At 51.7% G+C, this 24,263-nt stretch overlaps 1 long non-coding RNA gene and 2 pseudogenes across 3 annotated transcripts in view; all 3 read left to right on the forward strand.

Annotated features, from left to right (window-relative positions):
- LOC306668296 overlaps positions 1 to 24,263 on the forward strand; it is a 547,020-nt gene that overhangs the window by 400,672 nt on the left and 122,085 nt on the right. The window lies entirely within an intron of this gene.
- Positions 100 to 7,822, forward strand: LOC306668885 (paladin-like; annotated as a pseudogene). Its single transcript has 3 exons — positions 100 to 1,370; positions 2,235 to 2,877; positions 7,746 to 7,822. The product of its transcript is annotated as a paladin-like (transcript).
- On the forward strand, positions 15,842 to 17,287 carry LOC306667106 (polyadenylate-binding protein-interacting protein 1-like; annotated as a pseudogene). The gene has a single exon. The product of its transcript is annotated as a polyadenylate-binding protein-interacting protein 1-like (transcript).

Consider the following 24,263-nt stretch of genomic DNA (forward strand, 5'->3'; position numbering starts at 1 on the left):
CGCACTGGCCCTGGTGCACTGCTCCTCCGCTGGCGACGGTGGACTTAACCCTCCTGGCCTCACCTGGTCGCCCCGGCCTGCTCTCGGGAGCCTCCTCAGCCCACGGATGGGCTGGGGAAGTGGGGAGGAGCGAACCGGAGCCCGCGCAGGGTGTGCCCCGCCGCTGCCTGACTCGGCACCCACAATCTGGGCACAGCGAGCCGGCCGCAGGAGCACGGATGCCCCCTGGAGCCGCGGGCTGTCAGGTATCGGGTCCCGAGGCTGCCGACAGACTATGGGTACCACGGCCAGCACAGCCCAGCGGTCTCGGCAGGCGCCCCCTTGGAAGGCCTCCTGGGTGGCGGCACGATGGACGGCCTGCATTTCCTCAGCATCCACTCCTTCCAGACCATGAGCTTGCACAACAGCAAGGCCAAGACCATCATCCCCAACAAGGTGGCCCCTGTGGTGATCACATACAACTGCAAGGAGGAGTTCCAGGTCCACTACGAGCTGCTCAAGGCCCATTAGGCGCGGGGCGGCTCTCCGACATCACCCCCGAGCACTGCCTGGTGCAGGGCCGCTACTTCCTGGTGCGGGATGTCACTGAGAAGATGGACCAGGTGGGCACCTCGGAGTGCTGTGGGGCCCCCAACTTCCGGCAGGGGCACGGTGGGCTCGCCGTGTTTGGTATGGGGCAGCCCAGCCTCTCAGGATTCTGGCGGGTCCTCCAGAAACTTCAGAAGGATGGACACAAGGAAGGCGTCATCTTCTGTGTGCGGGAGGAGCCCGTGCTGTTCTTCAGTGCCAGCAAGGACTTTGTGTCCTACACTCCTCGAGACAAGCAGAACCTCCATGAGAATCTCCAGGGCCTGGGTCCTTTGAGCCTGGCAGAGCGGTTGGAGCTGGCCATCCGGAAAGAGATCCACGACTTTGCCCAGCTGAGTGAGAATGCTTACCACGTGTACCACAGTACGGAGGAGCTGCTGTGGGAGCCCCAGGCCGTGACCCTCCAGGGTGAGGACCAACACAGGTGACTGAGGAGGTGTACAGGCGGCCCCTCTTCCTATAGCCCACCTACAGGTGCCAGTGCCTACCCCTACCTGAACAAGGTGCCCCCTTGGAAGCCCAGCTGGACGCCTTCGTCAGAGTCATCAGGGAGACCACCAGCCTCTTGCGGCTCCGAGATGCCCATGCCCCCCCCCTTCAGCTGCCAGTCAGGCGTGGGCAGGACCAACTTGGGCATGGTCCTGGGCATCCTCGTGCTGTTTCACCACAATGGGATGATCTCTCAGCCAGAGTCCGTCCCTCTGCAGACCAAGCCACTGCCCATGGAGCAGTTCCAGGTGATCCAGACCTTCCTCTGCACCGTGACCCAGGAAAGGAAGGTGGTAGATGTCGCTGGTTCTTTGCGGTTCCAAAATCCGTGGATATTTGTCACCGCCTGCAGCAACAACTTGCACGGGTCTTATGGGTGGTGGAGTGGAAACTGAGGCACTTCTATCTTTCTCTTTAGTGCACTGCTTTCTTGCTTGTTTATAGAGGATAGAGGAAATGAGGTTTACTTGCTTTGAGAGGAGAGAGAGACAGACTGTTTCTTGCTTGTTCATTTATAGAGGATAGAGGAAATGAGGTTTAAAGGAGAGAGAGAGACCCCGCTTATCAGAGAGAGAGACTTTGCTTAAGAAACTTGCTGTGCCTTAAGGTCCTGCATACGTCCACCTAAGGTGCCCTAGTGATGCGTCTCAGTTCTCCGTTCCGCGATCTGCCTTCCGCCACTGCCCCTACTCTCTGCTGTGTTCTTTCTTCTGGCTTTTTTGCTAATGGCTGCTGTGGTGTGTCTTCTCTGGCTACTGCCGTGCCGCGTGTCTTCTGCTACTGCTTTTCTGCTGCTAATGGCTGCTGTCCGTGTTTTTCCCTCTGGCTGCGTCTAATGGCTGCTGTGGCGTGTCTTCTTCTCTGGCTACTGCTGCGCCGCGTGTCTTTCCCTCTGGCTGCTTCTAATGGCTGCTGTGTCTCTGTCTCACTCTGCCTACGCTTATATCACCTCCAGGAGGCGGAGAGCAGGGCCACGCCTCTTACGCAAAGATTAGGCGAGATGCTCCAAGCAGGCAATTAGTGCTCGAGAACACATGTGCAAACATTGTGTGCGTGGACGAGAAAATCACCTGAGTGTGCTTATGTCTTTTAACCTCCTCGCTGCCGATGTGATCAGGCGCCATCCCGGCGCCGCCAACATGGCACAGCCCCCAACAGTAGAGAAGGTGGACAGGGTCATCACCGCCTGTGCAGAGCTGAAGGAAGTGGTCCTGGAAAGCCAGAGGTAGCTGGAAGGCATCCAGAGCAGGTCACAGGGAAACGGTCGCCAGCAAGAGGCCTGGCAGAGGGCACTGTGGAGCCTGGAGCGATACTTCTACCTGGTCCTCTTCAACTACTATCTCCACAAGCAGAACACCCTGGCCTTTGCCCTCAGTTTCAGCCGCTGGCTGTGTGCCCACCCTGAGCTATACCGCCTGCCTGTGACACTGAGCTCCACGGGGCATCCAGCTCCCAGGGACTTCCTTGCCAAGGGCTCCCTGGAGGTAGACGACCTCGTATCTCTGGACGCGCTCAGCACAATCAGGGAGATGGATGTGGCCAACTTCCGGCTAGTGCCCCACATGCCCATCTACAGCATGGCCCAGCCCAGTGCCAAGGCCCTGGGCGGCATCCTGACCTACCTGACTGATGCCAAGAGAAAGCTGTGGCAGGTGGTCTGGGTCAACCTGCGGGAGGAGGCTGTGCTGCAGTGTGACAGTCACATACGCAGTCTGTGGTGGCCAGGGCCACCCCTGGTCCCTAACCAGCTGGAGACCCTGGAGACCCAGCTAAAGGCCCACCCGTCGCTGGCTCTTTGCGGTTCCAAAATCCGTGGATATTTGTCACCGCCTGCAGCAACAACTTGCATGGGTCTTATGGGTGGTGGAGTGGAAACTAAGGCACTTCTATCTTTCTCCTTAGTGCACTGCTTTCTTGCTTGTTTATAGAGGATAGAGGAAATGAGGTTTACTTGCTTTGAGAGGAGAGAGAGAGAGATTTTGCTTATCAGAGAGAAAGAGACTTTGCTTATCAGAGAGAGAGACTTTGCTTAAGAGAGAAACTTGCTACGCCTTAAAGTCCTGCATCCTGTGAACTAAGGGTACGTCCACCCAAGGTGCCCTAGTGATGTGTCTCAGTTCTCCATTCCGCGATCTGCCTTCCGCCACTGCCCCTACTCGCTGCTGTGTTCTTTCTTCTGGCTTTTTTGCTAATGGCTGCTATGGCGTGTCTTCTCTGGCTACTGCCGTGCCACGTGTCTTCTGCTACTGCTTTTCTGCTGCTAATGGCTGCTGTGTCTGTCTCGCTCCGCCTATGCTTACATCAGCTCCAGGAGGCGGAGAGCAGGGCCACGCCTCTTACGCAAAGATTAGGCAAGACGCTCCAAGCAGGCAATTAGTGCTCGAGAACACATGTGCATACATTGTGTGCGTGGACGAGAAAATCACCTGAGTGTGCTTATGTCAATTAACCTCCTCGCTGCCGATGTGATCAGGCGCCATCCTGGCGCCGCCAACATGGCACAGCCCCCAACAATTCCCCCTTCTTTATATACAATGAAAAGAAAGCTGGCAGGGATCGTGTCTGTCTTAGGTTGTCCACGGCAGAGCAACATCCTTACCCGTCATCGGAATTCTGACCTCCAGGCGTCAGAACCCTGTCTTAGGTTGGTATGAGCGCCCCATGAATCTTACCCATCTTTGACTACCGATCCAGCACACCAAGCCATATACTGGGAGATTGTTCTGCTTCAAGGGTGGCCATGGCCTATTTCATGATGACACAAGCCTGTTGACTGGCTTTGAGGCATTTGTAGATGTAAGGTAGAATTAACACAAGCACACCCAAACCTACTAGTGTAAAACCTAAAATTCCCAAAATCTGGTGCCAAACTGTGCTGAAAAAACAATTGTTTCACCCTCTCTACATTTTTCAATATTAACTCCATTAACCCTCTAGTCAGTGCACTTCCCTTTACTTATAAACCCTCCTTAAAGGTGAGGTATCAACATGAGTGATTAGAAAGTGAGTTCCACAGGATGAAAATAAGCAACTTGCTTTACTGAGAAAAAGATGAAAATCATCTGTGTGGCTAAATCAGCTTATGAGGGGCTATGGGTCCAACGAATCCCAGTTTAGGAATTGCCCGAGTGATGCAATCACTATCAGCAAAAAGATCTGTTACTCCCCAAACTCTACACGGGCTATGACAACTGCTTCCATTTTGTGAGCCTTGAGTTGAAGAGTTCTGTGCCTTGTTTCTTAAATGATTTGGTAACATCTTGCCCTCAACAACAGTAACTAATTTGCACTTTGGGCAGAGTTAACCCAATGTTTTCCCTTTCTGCACTTTGGGCAGAGGCCTGGGGCACAAGGTGTAACAGATTTTACTATAGTTATCTCTTGGCTTTTCTTTTGTTAGGGCATTGTCTCTCTGCTGCTGTATGTATCTGTGCATACACTCCAGGATCATATTGATTTTGAGTATCTATTGAAACATTAGCCTTCTCCTACTAGCATTCCAACATTTCCACCAGGAAACCTTGCTACTACATTTCTGCAAGCAGTATCAACAGCTATTTCTTGCCACTGAGCTCTCCAACTAGAGATTGTCCTCCAGATAACACTGCTCTGCATAGCTTTTTCCAATCAGTTGTAACTGTCTCTTTAAGTTCTTTGTATTAGATTCAGCTCTCTCCTACCTTTTTCCCTTGTTCTTAAGTTTTCACTACCACTTAGTTGTTCCTTCTTGGGGTTCTTTGTATTAGATTTAGCTTTCTCCTACATTTTTCCTTTATTCTTAAACTTTCTGAGTAATTGTTTTCCAAGTGTTTACCACACAATTATTCCTCACTTTGTTTTCTTTAACAGTTCTTTTCTGTTGCTATTAGATCCTATTTATGAAGATCCCCTTGTGGCACATTGAGCAACTTTTCCTCTATAAACCCTGGGCTTATTTCTGTTAGAGTTTGAACATATGATTGTACAGTGGTTTCCTTATTTTCTAATTCTTCCCCAGTGTTTCCTTCCTCCCCAGAACTTTCCTGTTTTTGGTTACCCCAGCTAACTTCCTTTTTAATCTCTCCCAGCACTTCTTCTCCTTCTTGTAATATATTTTTCATGCCTCCTTTTGAATTATCCCTTCAGACTGATTTCATGATATTTCTGAATTTATCCTTCACTGTACAAAGGCCACACTAACAGTAGTACAAACACACAAACAATACAAGATACACACATTCCGGAGCTCCTTCATCCATTCTGATCAAAGACATGAACTCTTGACAAACACACAAAATCTTATTATTTTAATACCTGGCCAGTCCACTGGAGGTTACTTTACCCAGCTCCCTGTATTTGGGCCCTCTCCACTGGGGGTTGCTTTACCCAGTTCCCTGTACCTGGGCCCTCTTCGACCCAGCTCTGCTGGGGGTTGCTTTACCCAGCACCCTGTACCTGAGCCCTCTTTGACTCAGCTTCCTGTATACTTTAACTTTTCTTGACTATTTTACTTGACTTGTTTTATTTCTAAACACAAACACACGCATTTTTGCACTTCACTGTCATGTCCTTTGTGACTTTTAGTTTTTGACCAACACTATTTCTTTTTACTATCCCTCGCCCTTAAACTGCTCTGGCCACAGACTTCTGCGAGGTTCCTACTTTCCCTGCTGTATCTATTCCCGGAGGCGGATCTTGAACTTTCCCTTGCCTTATTCCTGTGAGGTTCCTCAGTATCCCCACCGTGCAGATTTCTCTTTTTTTTCTGTAAGGTTGTTGCTAATTTTCCTTCCCCGCATGCTCCCCATTCCCCGGACGGGCCACCACTTGTCACTGGCTCTTTGCGGTTCCAAAATCCATGGATATATGTCACCGCCTGCAGCAACAACTTGCACGGGTCTTATGGGTGGTGGAGTGGAAACTGAGGCACTTCTATCTTTCTCTTTAGTGCACTGCTTTCTTGCTTGTTTACTTATAGAGGATAGAGGAAATGAGGTTTACTTGCTTTGAGAGGAGAGAGAGAGAGACTTTGCTTAAGAGAGAAACTTTGAAAGACAGGCTTTGCTTAGAGCTTAGAGGAAGAGGCTTGCTACACCTTAAAGTCCTGCATCCTGTGAACTAAGGGTAGTCCATCCAAGGTGCCCTAGTGATGCGTCTCAGTTCTCCGTTCCACGATCTGCCTTTCGCCGCTGCCTGCTAGCTGCTGTGCCGTTTTTTCCCTACTAGCTGCCGTCACGCGTTTCCTAGCTGCTTTCGTGTTTGAGTCTTCTTCTACTACTTTTCTGCTAATGGCTGCTGTCGCGCGTGTGTCCTTCTTCTCCTGCTTTTCTTCTGCTAATGGCTGCTGTGTCTCTGTCTCGCTCCGCCTACACTTATATCACCTCCAGGAGGCGGAGAGCAGGGCCACGCCTCTTAAGAAAAGATTAGGCTAAACACTCCGAGCAGGCAATTAGTGCTCGAGAACACATGCACATACATTGTGTGCGTGGACGATAAAATCACCTGAGTGTGCTTATGTCAATCAACCTCCTCGCTGCCAATGCGATCAGGTGCCATCCCAGCGCCGCCAACATGGCACAGCCCCCAACACTACTCTCCCCCAAAAGGTAGCCTAAGCCTTCTGCTAATTGATTTTCATGTGGAGGTTCAGTTTTGTTAGAGAGCAATTAGAAGCTCATTATTCAAGAAGAGTAGGATGTCGCCCCTCGAGGGGGGTGGCCTCTATTTTTGCCAGTGGCAAGGAAGACACTGGGCCCAGAGTGTGGTGCCGCAGGTGGGTCTGTGTCTCAGCTAGAGCAAGGACAAGGACTCATTCGGTCCTGCCTCCTGCACTTTCTGGCCTCGTGAACCTGACCCTTGTCTGGACGGAGCCCATCCTCCTGCCCACACTTAAGGGTGCTGTGCGATTAAGTGGGTCGTGTAAGCGACTGTTGGGCCTGGTTCTTGGCCCACCATAGGTGCCCAGGGGATAGACCTTGTCACCACGACAGAGGCCTCTGCAAAGGACCACTGGGCACAGGAGAGGAGTGACCAGCTACCTGGAAGGCAGGCGCAGCTTCACAGAGGAGCTGACATAGGAGTTGGGTCTTGTGGGGAGAGAAGGACAAAGGACCAAGGCAGGGAGGCCTGCTGTGTCCAGAGCAGGCCAAGGGCCAGGCTGGAGGGGGGACGGGGCTGTTCAAGAACAGAGAGCGAGTACTCAATGGTCCCCAGGTCAGCTGAGGCTGTGTGGCTCTCAGGGGTCCTCTGCCACCCAGATACGTCTCCTCCACTGGCCCCCATTCAGAGCACCCCAGAGACAATGCTGGAAACCAAAGCCCGGAATCCCATGGGGGTGATGCTGGGGTGCATCCCACGGGCTTCCCAGGGCCCCCACTGGGTTGAGCCCCAGGCTGCAGCACACCCTCAGCTGGCTTGTCTGCTTCTTGGGGTCACTCCCAAATAGTGCCCTGCTGTGTCTGCCTTCAGGGGAGTCCCACTAAGGAAGGAAGGCCACACCTCCCATCTACCCCACCCAACCTGCCCTCCCTGGTCAGATCCTGAGAAGAGGACGCACCTATGTGGCAAGTTGACAGGTGAGAAGCCATGGGTAAAAGGTCGCTGGGCAAATGAGAGTCCAGCAACTTCTGTCCAGGCTCCAAGCTGCCCATGGAGTAACCAGAGCCTCTCCCACCTCTGTCTCATCATAGATGTGGGCACCTCCTCAGCTCCAAGCCCACCAGAAAGTGCCATTGCAAGAACTGCCCACTCACAGTTAGACCGCTGACACCCCAGGAAAGATGGGTTCTGGTCCGAGTGCATCAGCTATCTACTACCCCAGCAGTGCTGCATAACAACCATCCCTCAGCAGCAATCAGCACCGAGCACTTCTTTTTGTCCACAGGAAAGCTGTGGTTTGGCAAGACCCAGATGGGTTCTTCCATGCATCTGCCATCATGTGGCTGGGAACAGCTTGGCTCACTCCACGGTGGGGACAGCATCCCAGGAGAAGGTGGAGTCTGAGCTTCAGCTTGCATGACTTCACTTTTGCTTCATCCTCTTGGCCAAAGCAAATCAGAGCAAGGAGTGGGCACAGATGCCACACAGCAGATACTACATGGTCCTGTCCACAACGGGTGCGAGTAAAGCAGAGGGCAGAGGATTGAGGCCATTTTTGCCTCAATCTACCTCACTAAAGTGCGGAGCAGCCTTGTATTGGGGAAGGAAGCCGATTGGATCCCTGTTCTGTACTCCTTGCTGTGTGGTCTTGGGTTAGATACTGAACTGCTCTGAGTCTCAGTATCCTCATGTGCAAAAGGAGATTAAGGCTCCTGTGAGGGTTCCTGTGTGGGCAATTCATTCATTTAGCAGGTATTGATTGCATGCAGTGTGTGTGCTAGGCCTTCTCTAGGCTGTGTTACTGACTTAAACACATAGATTTCTGTCCTTGCGGGTTACACTGCAGTAACAGGACATGATGAACTGGAAAGGTGGCAAGTGAATTAAACAGAACGTTGGAAGGTGTATGTGCTGTGGCCAAGTTAGGTGGGGAGGAGTGTGGGAGGTATGGGGCATGGAGGAAGGAGCTCATCTGCAGCAGGCATCAGAGAAGGCTGAGGAGGTGACATTTGACTCCGGTGTAAAGCTGAGGAGGGAGTTAGCCTTGTGAACCCCTGGGAAAGGATCATTTGGGCATCAGGAACAGCCAGTGCAAAGGCCCTGAGGCAGTGTGAGGGGAGCACGGGAGGAGCAGAGGGCACAGAGGTAACAGGTCTGACCCTGTGGAGCTTGCAGAGTGCCTGCACACCCTGCCATCTGGTTTCCTGTGCGGAGTACGTCATGGTGGGTGGGGGTGGTAGGAATCCAAGATGGTGGTGGCTAGGTGGCTAGGTGGGGACAGCTGTGGTCCCACTCAGGGCAGAGTCTTCAGAGAAATCGAGGAAGTGAATGTTTGCAAGGCCTCCTTTCAGGGTAGTGAGGTGGCACACACTGGCGCTAGTCTTGCTGGCCTGGGCTGCAGCCCTTCCTCTGCTGCCCATGGCCGTGGTGGCAATGTCCCTTTCTCAGGCAGTGCCACACGTTTAGAATGTGCTCAACTCTGCAGCGCCAAGAGCAGGGCTGGCCCCAGGTGAATATCCAAACCCATGACCTGGCCTTGACGATGATGTGACCCAGTGACTGCAGAGCCCAGGGGTCCACGGAACGCTCAGAGTCCTGCCCGGCCTCTGCTGGCCCCACCCGAACACAGTGGAGGTGAGGAGGCCCTGAGGCTGCTCCCGACACACCTGACCAGTGGGGATGTCCTTTGTGTGCTGGGGTGGGTGGGCTCCCCATGGATGGGCTCCCCAGCTCCTCCCAGATCAGTTCCAGGGGGCAAATGCTGCACAGCTGCTGTGACTCCCTGAGGCTTTGGTGGCCATTCACCCCTTTCACTGCCCAGAGAGACCCACTCTTCCCACCAGCCCTGTAGGAGGGTGGGCTGGTACATGAGGCCTTATTTGTCCAGGCCCAGGGCTGGATCCAGAGGGAGCTGGCTCGGGGAAGCTGCACCTCGGGGGGTCTCCACCTGGGCTTCCCTCTGGGGTCCTGCACCCCCTCTCGTCACCGTCACCCACCTGCTGTGGGAGGAGGCCCACCTCTGCTCCTTGAAGAGGGTTCACTAAATGGACAGCGGGAGGGAGCGGGCATGCAGGCTGCCTGTCAGGCTCTTTATGTAAGTAAATGGCTGAATCAGGAAAACATCTCTGAGCACCACCTGTCTCCATCTGAGCTTTGTAAAATCTGGTCACCTAGCAATGTTCTCATGTCAGTCTCCAAAAACAAGAAGGTGGCTGTCGGCCTCCCTCCTGCTCTGAGCAGGGATCATCTGCTCTGCTGCAGACTCTTCCTTCCAGCCACAGCTGGTCAGTGCTGGGGACGCAGCCCAGGGGCCTGCTGGGAGGGCCAGGGCCCCTGCTGCCCACAGCTGCCTCACACATGCAACAGTGTGCTGCTGTTTCCCATCCTCCACATCCCTGTGGGGTTCCTGGACCAGGGAGGCTGGGCGATGGAGTCACCCTGACTGGAACCCCTCCTCCAAGGCCACCTGGCTCTGTGATGTAGACATCCTACATCTACCTAGCTGAGTCCAGGTAGCTCTGAGCAAGGCAGAGGCAGAAGGGCAGGAGGGAGGTGACTCAGGTGGCCAAGCAGGGAGTCAGTGACGAGCACAGAAATGTGATAGCCGTAACAGTGACCCTGGCTGAAAATGCTGTGGGGGCCACTGGAGGACAGAGCTCACACTGGAGAGATGCTTTTCAAAGGTGTGTTGGCCTGTCTGACCCTTTTCTTTTGCTTGTTATACTCTGATATCAATGGGAGTCCAAGCAGAGAATCAGAACACCCCTCAGGTATTTAAGTCGGAGGGACTTAAGCCGGTCCTGGGCATAGTCCTCGAACCCTGGTCTGTCACACAGGAGCAGACCTGAGCCTGGGCATTTCCTCTTGAAGACAAAGAGCTCTGCCAGCCTGTGCTGCGTGTCCCTTGGGATGTCATTCCCTGCTTTGCCCTCGACAGGGACTATTGCTGCTCATACGTGTGCCTCACGTGGCACTGGCCACCCCCTGCCCTATCTATACCTGGTGGGAAGGGAATCATCTTTTGCCTGAAGCCCTGAAGGGGCATGTTTATACTGTCTTCTTGCTTTGGCTGTGGGGCCATCCATGCTGTGGAGGCTGGTGGTGCTGTCCCTCTCTAGGTGACCACAGCCCATTCCATCCAGTATCTGTTCAGCTGGTGGCCTGGGTCTGCTGCTCCTGCAGACAGGACCCTCCCTGCAGTGGTTCTTCCCCTGGAGGTGGCCACAGGTGTCAGCTGCTCTGCTGCCCAGGAAGATGGAAGAGCTGAGAGCTTGCAGGGCAGTGAGGCCACCCAGAGGTTGGTCAGGACAGGAAGCTGCCCTGTCAGTGAAGATGGAGGGTCACAACAAAGTGGAGATGCCAGGACTTGGGGCTGGGTCTCATGAAGGGCCACTGGCATGGTCCCACAGAGGAGGTGCAGCCCGCGGCAGAGAAGAGGAGCAGGGACTCTTCAGGCCTCCACCCTCCAGGCCCTCAGCAGGTCCTTCCCATGGATAGAAGTAAGTCACCAGCCAAGGGACATGGAAACCCAGGAAGTAGACTGCAGGGCTCAGACCATGAGCACAGTGCCAAGGGAGGGCAAGGAACAGACCAGAGGACACACAGACCCCAGACCACCCAGTGACACCTGTGTACTCAGGACAAAGCCCAAAAGGGACCAAGGCCTCTGCAGGGCTGGCTTTCTGCGAGGCTTCTTTCTCTGTCACATAGATGCTATCTCCCAGGATCTCACATGGTCTGCCCTCTGCACTTGTCTGTCTGAATGTCCTCTTCTTGTAAGGACATCAGGGAGACGGAATTGGGCCTACCCACCTGGCTTCACACCACCCTCATGATAACTCAGGCCTTATTTCCAACACAGCCACGCTCTGAGGTGCTGGGGTTGGGACCTCAACCTGTGAATTCATGGGGACACAATTCAGCCCTATGGAGTCCCAGAAGCGCTGCCTCCTTAGGGCCACACAGACGGGTCCTGTCACGGTGAGGGAGGGGACCACAAAGGGCAGGCATACCGGCGGGTGAGCTTCCTGGGACTCCATGAGGCCTCTCGCTAGTCCCCAGGAGAATTCTTCCCAGTCCCTCCACGGGTCTCTGGGGGCTCTCTGCACCTGTGCAGCTCTTTCTGCAGACATACAAGCAAATGAAGTTCACACACACTATCTGCTCCTATTTTCTTTCTTAGTGAGGCAAATGAGAGAGCCTTGTCCTTTATAAAACCCACCATTTCTGCAGCTGGTTCCCTAGATGCCTGAGCTCTTACCAGTGTCCCATCGCTTCTGTTACTTGCGACATACCGCTGCGACCGTCATTCTTCACCTGTGCTGGTGATTGTAGGACCAACACCAGCTGGGGAGTTGCTGGGTCAAAGGCCACTGGCCTTGGGGAGCTGTCTGATGGCCATATTGCTCCTGTGGAGCATCTTCCCAGTCCCACTCCTGGAGGGCCTGTCCCATAGCCTCCCTGACATGGCCTGGGGGCCACACTCCCACTCCTGCCAGTCTGACAGGTAAAAAGTGGTATCTCCACTTAGTCGTCTGTGAAGTTGAGGTGAAATCTGCACAACGCAGGGTCAGCCATTTAAGGTGAGTACTTCGGCAGCATTGAGGACATGCACCGTGCTGGGCAGCTGCTGTGCCTGTCAAGGAAACCCTAGAGCCACTGGGTGGTCACTCTTCACTCCCCGTCCCCCGGGCCCTGGCTGCCACCAATCAGCCATCTGTCTCTGTGGACCTGCCCTTTCTGGACATTTCATGGAGATGCAATCATGTGCATGTGGCCCTTTGTCACTGGTTTCTTGCACTGAGTGTCACCTGTCTGCACGGTGGCAGGCAGAGTCCTTGTCCATGTGAGTCATTCAACGTGGTGAATGACCACATTGGGCTTATCCAGTTGTCTGCCAAGGGGCCTCGGTGTCTCCATCTTCATGTGGCTTCTGTTCGTGATCCCTCCTTGTGGACCAGGTCAGGTGCTCTCTGGGGCCCCTTCCCAAACAGGCATTGGCTGAGGTGGGAGCAGGATGCAGCTCAGGGCCAGAACAGTGTCTAAGTGTTCCAGTCTCAGCTTGGTGCTCTGTTTGGATTCCCGGGACTTTGGGGTGTCAGAGGAGGGTGGGCTTCCTTAGGGACAGGCTTGCCTGGGTGTCTGAGCCTGCTGGCGGTGGAGGGAGGGCCCGGATGCCCCTGTCACCTCTTATTGAGCACTTTATGGGTGCCTGGCACCCCCTAGGCACTGCACGAGCCACCTGCAGCAGCTCTGGGTTGGTTTCTTACTCCCCACCACAGCTGAGGGAACTGCCAGAGCCACCTGGGAATAGGCCCTTAGACGGCAAAGCACCAGAGGCCCGAGCCTCAGCAGCAGGGCAGCTCAGCACACGCACTGAGGATGTGCCCCACGCCCTCTGCGAGGTCTCCCTCTCCAGATGACTGCCCCAGGGTGACTCCTGCTGCGGTCCGCTCTCCTGGCACCTCATCCACCAGCCTCTGAGGACTTCTCCTTTTAATGCTTTGTATTAGTAATCTGTTACACTTAACAAAGTGCTCCAAAGTTAGCAGCTTAAACCAATAAACATTGCTACCTCGGTTCCTGAGAATCAGGGACCTGCGAGTGGCCCAGCTGAGGTAGGTTCTGACTCAGCCTTTCCTGAGATTGTCATCAGGCTGGCAGTCAAGGCAGTGACATTCAAAGGTTCCAAGATGGCTCCTCATGCGGCTGCCGAATGGGGGTTTCGTTTCTTCTTTGGGTGGGAGGCTTGGGTCCCTTGCCACATAGATCTTTCTACAGGGTTAGTTGAGAGTTCTCACAATGTGACAGTTGACTTCCCTGGAATGAGTGATTTGAGAGAAGAAGCAGGGAAGGAGTCACAGTCTTTTTATGACTTAATCTTAGAAATGAAACCTCATCATTTTTGCGTGGTCTGTCAGAAGTGTCTGCAAGTCCAGCCTAGACTGAAAGGGAAGAACTTAAGCTTCAACTCTTTTTTGGTATTAGGATTTGAACCCAGGGGTGCTCTTCAACTGAGCTACATCCCCAGCCCTTCCCATTTTTTATTTTGAGACAGCATTTCATCAAGTTTCTGAGAATCTCACTCAGTTGCTCAGGCTGGCCTTGAACTTGTGATCCTCCTGCCTCAGCCCCCAAGTCACTGGGATTAAGACGTGCATCACTGTGCCTGGCTAAGCTTCACCTCTTGAAGGTAGAAGTACCCACACATTCTCAGGTATGGCTGTGTTCCTTCATCTTGCTCCGGGTCTTTGCTCTTTGGCCAAGTGTTCAGGGTTCAGCTATGTGCTGAGGTGGTGACCATACTCCGTGGTGGTGGGCTGGGGTCTTGAAACTCACAATGGGTGAGAGAGGCAGCCATGCCTTTCTTACCTGGGATTGGAGATGCTTGGCTCAGCTTCCTTGATCTCAACTCACTCTCTCATTTTGCTTTCTATTGAAGGGGGTGGACATCCATAACAGACAGAAGGAGGCCACCCCCCTCCTCCAGGGCCTTCCTCTGAAGATGGTCTGGGGAGAATCAAAGGAAAGGATGGGGAGGGTTCTTAGTGCAGAGCTGGGGCTTTGACCTGGAGTGCGTGAGGAACCTATGGGATTTTGGGGTAGAATTTAGGGAGTCTGTGACTTTGGACAGAAAAAGAAAATTGCTTCTTTATTTTTACAAATCTCTGCCTGACATCTAGCATTTCCTTCAGTTACCAATGTAGTCAACAAATCCACAAAGCCTAAGTAGTATGACTCGTACTTTCGGCTTTATCGCAAACATAGCTGTGTCCCCATGGCGACTCTGGCAGAGACCCTGAAACATCCTTTGCACTTATCACCATTGTGAAGTCACCGGGGTGTGAGGTTGTTAGTGAGATGTGGCTTTCTGCATCACAGATTTGGTTATTTAACATTTTGATAACTGTGTTTCAACATAGATGGTTTTCTTATGATTCTTCAAATTTATTCTGTTCTTTTAAAATGTTTTTCTGAGAAGGGACTGAAGATCAGGAATTCTGGGGTAGCAGGGGAGCTTGGGGGACAGACTGGAGCTGTCCAAGTTACATCAGATCATGGAGAGTACCGGGGGGCCCTTAGTAGGACAGGTGTGGCAGGAACGGGTGACACTGGAAAGCCAGGCCTGGAGGGGTGCTGGAGAGGACAGCTGGTGCCCACTGTCCTGCCCAGGTGTCCACCCACACCTCCATCCCTGTGCCTCTGGTGTGACGCCAGAGAAAGCCACTCACCCTCACCTGCCCACCTCTCCCCTCACCCACTCCTTTTTCTGAACTTGCTGGGCCCGGCTGTCATTTCCTTTCCCAGTGAAATCTTTTCTCCTTCCTTCCAGGAGTCTCCTACTCTTCCCCAGAACCCAGCTCACATAGGATGGACGATGTCCCCAGACAGCAGTGGTCACTTCCATTACTCTCTCTCCTGGGGACACATTGTGGTGGATTTTCCTCAAACACCCCATTTGCCTCGGTTCACTCACATGGTTCCTACACAGTCTACACTTAGCAGATGTCACCAGTGCGTGGTGTGGTCGAGGGAAATCCACACAGGACCCATCCGGGTTGAAACAGCCGCAGGGTCCAAGCAGTCTGCTCCTGCCCTCGGCCAGGCCCTGGGTCCTCTTCCATCCATACTCACTTGTCTGGAAGCTGCGGAGTGCAAGAGAAGGTTCCTGGGGTGACTCCTCTGGAACTGTCTGTGATAAATGGCCCGACCTCTCTGGCCCTTAGAGTCTATCTACAAAATAGGAGCAATGAAGCGGCGGGTTCCGCGGTCCGCTCCGCCCGAAGCGCCGAAGAACCCGGCCACCGCCCAGCTCTTCCATGAGGCCTGAGTGAAGCGCAGCGGCGAGAGCCGGCCCGGGGCGCCTCCCTCCGGGTCCTTTCCGGAGCGCAGCTGCCGGAGGGGGAGGAGGGGAGGGGAGGGGGAGGGGGAGGGGGAGGGGGAAGAGATCAGATGGTATCCATTGGGCTCCAGGTGCTGGTCTGCCAGAGCCGGGGCCTGGGCCTGAGGGCGGCGGGTTTCCGAATGGAGCGGGGCCTGCGGAGCGGTCGCGGCCATCAGCCGCAGCCACAGCCCAAAGCCCCGGGCTTCCTGCAGCCGCCGCCACTGCGCCAGCCCAGGACGGTCCCACAGCCAGGGGCCCAGAGCGAGGCCCCCCGCAGGCTCCCAGCGGCCTCCCAGGCCGGGGGCGCTCTCAGAACAAATGAGGCCCCTGGGAGCTCCACCTAGTCCACAGGATGAAATCCCATTACAGAACTCCGAGTCAGCAATGGCTAAACCCCAGGTGGTTGTGGCTTCTGTGTTAATATCTAAACTGTCTGCGAACGTCCTGAATTTTACCCATCAGGTTATTCTTCTAATTATACACAATCCTAAGAGGATCGTTGTGAGGATTATCCCACTCTATCAGTATATGTTCAGGATTTTTTGAATCATCTTACAGAGCAGCCTGGCAGTTTTGAAACTGAAATTGAACAGTTTGCAGAGACCCTGAATGGCTGGGTTACAACAGATGATACTTTGCAAGAACTTGTGGAACTCATCTACCAACAGGTTACATCTACCCCAAATTTCTCTTATATGGGAGCTCGCCTGTGTAATTACCTGTCCCATCATCTGACGATAAGCCCACAGAGTGGCAACTTTTGCCAATTACTACTTCAAAGGTGTCGGACTGAATATGAAGTTAAAAGATCAAGCTGCAAAAGGAGATGAAGTGACTCGAAAATGATTTCATGCATTTGTACTCTTTCTGGGAGAACTTTATCTTAACTTGGAGATCAAGGGAACAAATGGACAGGTTACAAGAGCAGATATCCTTCAGGTTGGTCTGCGGGAATTGCTGAATGCCCTCTTCTCTAATCCTGTGGATGACAACTTAATTTGTGCAGTAAAATTACTGAAGTTCACAGGGTCAGTTTTGGAAGATGCCTGGAAGGAAAAAGGAAAGACTGATATGGAAGAAATTATTCAGAGAATTGAAAATGTTGTCCTGGATGCAAACTGCAGCAGAGATGTAAAACAGATGCACTTGAAGCTTATAGAACTCTGGTCAAGTAATCGAGGTAGAGTTCATGCAACTTTGACATACAGAGAAGCAACACCTGAAAATGATCCTAACTACTTTATCAATGAACCAACATTTTATACATCTGATGGTGTTCCTTTCACTGCAGCTGATCCAGATTACCAAGAGAAATATCAAGAATTATTTGAAAGAGAGGAGGACTTTTTTTCCAGATTATGAAGAAAATGGACCAGATTTATCAGGGGGTGGTGATCCATATTTGGATGATATTGATGATGAGATGGACCCAGAGATTGAAGAAGTTTATGAAAAGTTTTGTTTGGAATCAGAGCATAAGCGAAAACAGTAAAGTTAAATTTCAGCGTATCAGTTTTATAAAACAGTTTAGGTATGATGATTTAGCAGAACACAGGAAAGCAAGATAATGTGTCACACTTATACCAAATTAAGGATGTTGAGTTATGTTACTAATGTATGCAACTTTAATTTTGTTTAACACTATCTGCCAAAATAAACTTTATTCCCTATAACTTAAAATGTGTATGTATATAAAACAGTTTATTACGTACAGTGAATTCCACTGTTTTGGCTGCAATAAAATTGATTTTGAAATAAATATGTTGAAAGTAAATTTTGCTAGCTCATTAGATACTTGTACCTTAAGTTCTTGAACGGGAAAAGTCTTAGCCTAGAAATACATATTACTGCAAAAATGTGGCATTTTTTTTTTAGGTATGACTATTATAGATTTTATTTCAGTTTGACATTTATGTCTCATACTAATCACAATCATGAAATCTTCAAAGTCTTGGAATATATCAATAACTGATTTACATATGTAGATACTATTTGATACCAAGGGCTTTAAAAATGTCATTAAAGGAAAAACAAAACAAAAAAGTCTTAGAACTCCCCCACTAAACAACAGAGACTCACCCTTCACTGAGAATTTATTCTCATTCAAGAATTGTTCCTTTGTTTCACCTCACTAACTTCATTTCCCGAAGGTCTAGAACATTATTCTGCTTTTATTTATATGGTTTTCTTACTTTTACTTCGTAGCATGAGTTGCATTGACCTTTTTTTAAAAACTAGAAAATTTTACTAGATATTTGTCATTCAAGTTTTCATCTTCTTTGTAATCAATATACCTTGAGGATCATTTTTCTAATACTTCTATACTGTACCACCTCAGCCGTATTAAAGTAGTATTTTTACTTAATGTCAAATCTTTTTCCAACTAACTAAAACTTGTATATTAAAGGGTTGCTTGTAAATATGCATGTAATAGTTCTGCTAATAACCCACTGTTTTACACTTGGTACATCTGTGTCTGTTAATACAGTTAGCTTTCTCACTCTTCTGCTTGTTTGTTCAGTCTGAATTAAAATTGGACTTTGAAAAAAGAAGCAAAATGGGAGCAATAACTATCTGCATGGAGGCAGTGTGAGGATTAAGAGGAATAATGTGTGCCAAGTGCCTGGTACACAGTAAGTGCTTAATAAAGCGGAACAGAGATTCTGATTCCTCCAAGACAGCAAGATATCAAAAAGGTGCTGTTCATGAAGGTCTGCAGGAGTTCAGAGGAGAGGCAGATGGCACTGGCGGAGGGACAGGGAAGGGGGAACCAGGTTGGCCTGGGTCCAGAAGCGTGGCTGGGAGGCGCCTAGTGGGAAAGGCAGGCCGTGTCCAGGTAGGTGCACCATTGGGTTTGGCTGGCGCATTGGGTCCTGGGTGGAATGAGCACTAACTTTTCCATCATCCTCGAACCTCTTCATTCACACACGATGGAAGTGTTGATTGCAAATTGTCTCTTTCCCTTCATTCTAGAAGCACAAGGAATTTGACTTGGCAAATTCTGTTTTGCTAGCTTTTTTTTCTGTGTGTAGTTTCAAAGTTGTTTTAGGAAACCACTCCGTCATCTGTGATTCAATCTTCAGACTTAGTAAGACAGAGTTCGATCCCACTTAGTCTAAATTAAGGGGAGTTTGGGAAGGTGGTTGTCAGCTGCCACCTGTGAGAACCTCCTGCTGGCCCCCCTCCCTTTTTGCAGGTTTCCCGGGGGCGGGGGCACTGAGATGGTGCCAACCTCTCTCAGGTGTAGACACTGGGATTCTGTGGGGAGCTCTGGTCTCTCCGGACAGCTGTTCTGAAGCCTCAGTGTTTGTCTTCATTCCTTCACAAACGTCTGTGGCCAGCCACACACAGGTGCCTGGGGCCATTGGGGTTTTTAGTCTGGGCGTGCCTCCAGGGCTGGCGACGAGGATCAGGTCCCCAGTATGACAAAGCCCTCCTCTCCTGCCCCTCGTCCCGGCTCCACTCTACCTTCCTCCTCTGCTCCTTGGGGTGGGGAGCTTGGGTGATTTGAGTGCGGGAAGGCGGAGGAGTGCGGTGGTTCAGAGCCTGGAGTCCTCAGCCGGGTCTAGTCCTGGCCTCTGGCTTCTGCCCTGCCAGCTGTTGGGAACTTGAACAAGTCTCTCAGCCTCTGTGCCTCAGTTTTCCCACCTGTAAAATGGATATAACAATGGCACTAACTTCACAAGGCATCCGTGAGCGTTTGTTGAATTAATAATTATAAATTTCTTAGAGCCACGCCTGGCCCCAGGGGACCTGTACCCAGACGTCAATAAACCCTCTTGGTTTCTTGTCCTCTCATCCTCCCGTGGGGCTGTCCCTCCCTCCCACTGCCGTTCCACTTTGGACTCCTCCTGCCATCCTTCATTCATTCACCTGGGCTGGGCACCTACTGAAGACCAGACCCTGACTGCAGTCACAGGGACACACTGATGGACAAGGTCATTGTAGATCTTGCCAGGGGAGCTTTATCAGGGGACACTTGCACACATTCAGTCCGCGCCACCTGGCAAGAAGCATCCCTCCCACTCGCTGATACTGCGGAAGGCCGAGGCTGAGTGGAGGGGAAGCACCTGGCCCAGGCCTCACAGCTGGCCGGTGGCAGAACCCTGTCTGAGCCTCCTGTCATACCATCTTGTCAGCCCCGCAGGCTTCCTGGGGACTTCTGCATGTTCCTGGTATGTGGCAGCCCGAGGAAGCCATCCTCAGAAAGATGGCAGTCAGCACACCTGCAGGGCTCCCCAAGTGTCCTCCATCTCGTCTGTGCTGCTGGGACAGGGGATCATGGGAAAGAGCAGGGGGTGTCTGCAGACTGGAGTGACCCAGGGCAATTTGGGAATGCTGCTCTGCTCTCCTCTCCTCTCCTTTCTAGAAAGGACAGGTAAACGGCTTAGCTGTGGCTTGGTGAGGTGGAGTGTCCCCCAGGACAGCCTGGAATAGCTCCTCTCCCAGGGCCCCGGAGGGAGCCCACTTTGCCAACTCCTGCTTTTCAACCTCTGGCCTCTGGCACCATGAGAGCATGCATTCTCTGGCCACCCAGTTTGTGGCACTTTTTTGTGGCAGCCCCAGGAGAACCCCACAGTCCCTTGCCCCTGCCCATCTCCTGGCATGAAGGTGTGGCTAGAGAGGGACCCGTTTTTCTAGTCCTTTGGATACTGCTCTGAAGAAAGCTCATCCAGGGTGGACCAGACCTGCAGCCCAGAGCATGGGTCTGGATGAGAGGAGGCAGGAAGGGGCCATCCTCAGGTGCTGGCAACATGGCTGACTCCCTCTGGCCCTGCACGGAGCCTGCGCCCCACTGGGCATCACTGGGCATAAGCACAAGTGACCAGCCAAGAGTTGCATGGGAAATGAGGGGTCAGGGCTGCCATTATAGATTTGGGAGCCACCTACCTGCAGGTAACATGTAGGGTTCTACAGGTAAATGGCAGGCCAGCCTTGTCCACCTGCAGGGCCTGCTTCCCAGGAAACACCATTCTGATCTGAGATCCAGCAAAGATGAGAGTAGTCTTGTACTTGGTTCAGCCAGTGTCCCTCCTGGGAACCACTCTGTAAATTTGACATTTATTTTTGTTAATCAAAGTAAGAACCTAATCAGCATTGATTGCTACACTTCAGATTTTTGCAACTTTGATGTGAGTTTGTGTGCTTTCAAAACACGTGATATTAGCAGGCACATATTCCTGGCATGTGAATAAATATACATGATTTTATCTAAATATCCCAGTGTGTGCACATGGTCTGCATGTTTTGGTTTTTGGACTTCATGCCCTGATCCAACCTGCTAAGATACTGGGGTTTGCTTAGTCTGGGCCTGAGGTTTGCTTTGATTCTCTTTTCAAAGGTCTCTCTGCATTTCTGGAACATCAGTTCCAGAGAGGTGTGCAAAAGGACAGCAGGACACGCAGTGCCCCAGGCAGGGCCTGGCTGGGACAGGATGGTGTTAAGCAGCAAATGTCCAGAAACAGTTCCTGTGAGACATGACCAAAGGAATCCCAGGTCAGGCAGTGGCATGGGGTAGCATTCTGAATCCATCAGCACAGGCTTCCAAAAACAGGGCTGCCATTTCTGCTTGTGGCTTAACTGGCCCCAGTCCATCAAATGGCCTTGGGGGTTTTAAAGATCTCGCCAGCCCTGGGAAGTACATGTTAACAGGGGCCAGTACAGCACCAGGGCTGGATCTCCCCCCATCTGGGGGTACAGATCACAGCTAGGACAAGGACAAGGACAAGGATGGAGGCAGGGAAGGTACCCAAACACTGACGTTGGTGGGTGGAGTCCCCAGGAGGGAGCGCAGGGCAGCAGGTGGGAGTGGAACTGGGGAAATGCATACATGCCAAAGGCCAGGAAAGTTCTGGGGGGTTTCTTTTGTGCAACCTGATAACTCAGTTACTGGAGAAGATCCTGGGCTGGGGAATCAATGACAAGAACCCTTGAAAAGGGTCAGTGGGGTCTCCCTGGAATCCCCTACTTCCCACACCAAAGCACCAACAAGCTCCCAGCTTCCAGGTGGCTTGTCCTCCTGTGACCAGCACCTCTCTCAGTCTAGGCAGTAGATGGTACCCAAGCCCCAGGGAAGCTTGACCAGGCTTGTCAGGGCCAGTGGCCATTGCCTAGGTAGTCCCCAGTCTGGAGATTCTTGGCCCTGGAAGGGATTCGTGGGCAACTGACAATGGCAGCTCACCTTTGCATGAGCCACAGCAACCCCAGGGTGCCTGCCCCCAAATTCACACGTGGAAACCCTAGCTCCTGAGATGATGCTATGTGGAGATGGGAACATGGGAGGTGATTAGGATTAGATGAAGGCATGAGGGTGGGGCCCTCGTGATGGGATTAGTGACACCCAGAGGTGACCCAGAGAAGAGACACCCGAGAACTTCATCGCCTTCTCTTTCCTCCATATGAACAGACTAGGAATAGAACCCTCACCAGACCCGCCGGGCTCACCCCTGGACTCGACTTTCAGCCTCCAGCACTGTGAGAATCTAAGTGTGTGTGTGTTTTAAGCCACTCGTTTATAGCATTTTGTTGTGGAAGCTCACAGTGACTCATACAGACTGTGGTAAGCAGACACACACAGAGTGTCTGTGTGTACTCTGAACTGGGTATCCCAGTGTTATATATTGAAATTCTAACCCTAGGACCTATGGCTGTCTGTATTTGGAGATAGTCTTTTTTTTTTTTTAACGTTTGGTATTTATTTTATTAAAAACATAATTCAGCGAAGGAAGCAAGATGAATGTGAAGTAAAGTGACTTGCCCATGCTGGTCACACAGGGGCCAAGGCAAGACTGGGTTTAGGATCCTTACCCCATGTCATTCCTACAATAACTTCTATTATTGTCAGAAATGGAAAGTTGGAGAGAAAAGTTGGTGACCTTTGGACCAGGTCACCAAAGACTAGTTCCTCATTATTTTTGTTCAAGCAAGTCTGTGTTTCTAGACTGTCTCCATCCACACCCATAGACCTTTTCATGACCCATCCGCCATTTCTATACTTTATCACACACGTCAGTCAAAGCTCTAGGGATTTATTATAAATGGAAGTTGGAACCTCTTGAATCTTTATTTTCTACCCTCTTCCCTCCCAAAATATCCCTCCAGGGGAAGTCAGTAAGCCATCATTTAAAAGGAACGGGGATGAGTGAAAGCAGGTAATGCTTTCTTCAAAACCCTCAAAACAGCTGCCCAATCCTGTTGGCTCCAGTTGAAAATCTGGTGGAAGAGCTAAGAACTTTAGCTCTCATCCTCAAGATTCTCCATGTCTACATCCTGCGGGGGGGGGGGGGGGGGGTGTGATCTTCTTTTGTTATTTGGGTTGTGGTTCACTAGTCCTGGCTGGTTTTGAAGGGACTTCCACTTCCATTGCTCCCTTTTCTTTCTGAGCAAGCTAAATCTGTAGCAGGAGTTTTCTGTCTTTCTTCCCTGACAGAGTAATATTGGCACATGCACTGGATGCCCACTTCTTGACGTGATGCCATGTGATCAGCCCTTTGTGTATCACAGCCCCGACCACCTGATGCCTCAGTTGCTTCTCTCTGTTCAACACCCGCCGATGCTTGAACGGCTTCTTCCTCAGATTGGTTTGGGGCCAATTAATCTTCCCCCCTGGACCTCCCATGGGTGCCTCCTGGAGATACTGTCTTTACAGTGGCAGCCAAGTCAAAATGAGGTCACTTAGGCCAGCACTAGTCCAACCTGACTGGTGGGTGTCTTCATGAGAAGAAATAGGGATTCTAGACACATTGTGAGGGAAGACACATGTAGACAGCCATCTGCAAGTCAAGGACACCAATCCTGACCATGGCACCATGTCAGTCTTGAGCCCTCCAGAACCGACAGGAAATGAATCTGTGCTGTGCAAGCCTGCCAGTCTGTGGCACTCTGCTACAGCAGCACCAGGAAGCTGAACCAGCAGGGCAGCCTCCAGAACAGCCTCCATGATGATTCCTCCCAGGCGTGAGCCCGTATCCACAGAGAAACAGGACCAATAGAATATGTGTGTGTAAATATTAACAGATTTGTTATAAGGAAGTGCATAGGCAGGCAACAGGATAGAGACTCAAGCAGGAGCAGAAACAGAATTCCCTCCTCTTCAGGAAAGCTGAGTTTGGCTCTTGAGACTGGGACTGATTAGATGAGACCCACCCACATTATCAAAGCTCTTCTTCTTTACTTAAAGTCTGCTGAGACAAGTGTTAACCACACCTGTAACCTTTTTTTTCCCCAGAGAAACACCTGGATTTGAATCTCATATAGTTACTGGGTGCTACAGGCTGGCCCCTACAGGCTGGCCCCATTAGCAGCATGATGATCCCCCACCTCAGGAGCGTGGGCTGGACCTGACACCCCATTTCTAGTGAGAAAATAGAGCGAAAGTGATGGACCATTACTTCCAATATTAAAGTCTGTGGCTCTGCCTGACCCTAGTCTCTCTCCTCTGTCATACTGGCCCAGGGTGGGTCTGTGGAGAGGCCCACAGGGCAGGGAACTAAGGGAGGCCTCTGGCCACCAGCCAGCAAAAAGCTGAATCCTGCCAACAGCCATATGAGCAAGCTTGCCAGTGGGCCCTCCCTCAGGCCAGCCTGGAGATGACTCCAACCCCACCAACATCTTGACTGTGACCTGTGAGAGCCAGTGAGCCAAAGGACCTAGCTGAGCCACACCCAGTTCCTGTCCCCCAGAAGCTCTGAGACAATAGCATAGCTTCCAGCTGCTCTGGGGTAGG

This window comes from Sciurus vulgaris (genome assembly GCF_902686455.1).
Source record: "Sciurus vulgaris genome assembly, chromosome: 8".
In the NCBI taxonomy this organism is placed as follows: Eukaryota; Metazoa; Chordata; class Mammalia; order Rodentia; family Sciuridae; genus Sciurus; species Sciurus vulgaris.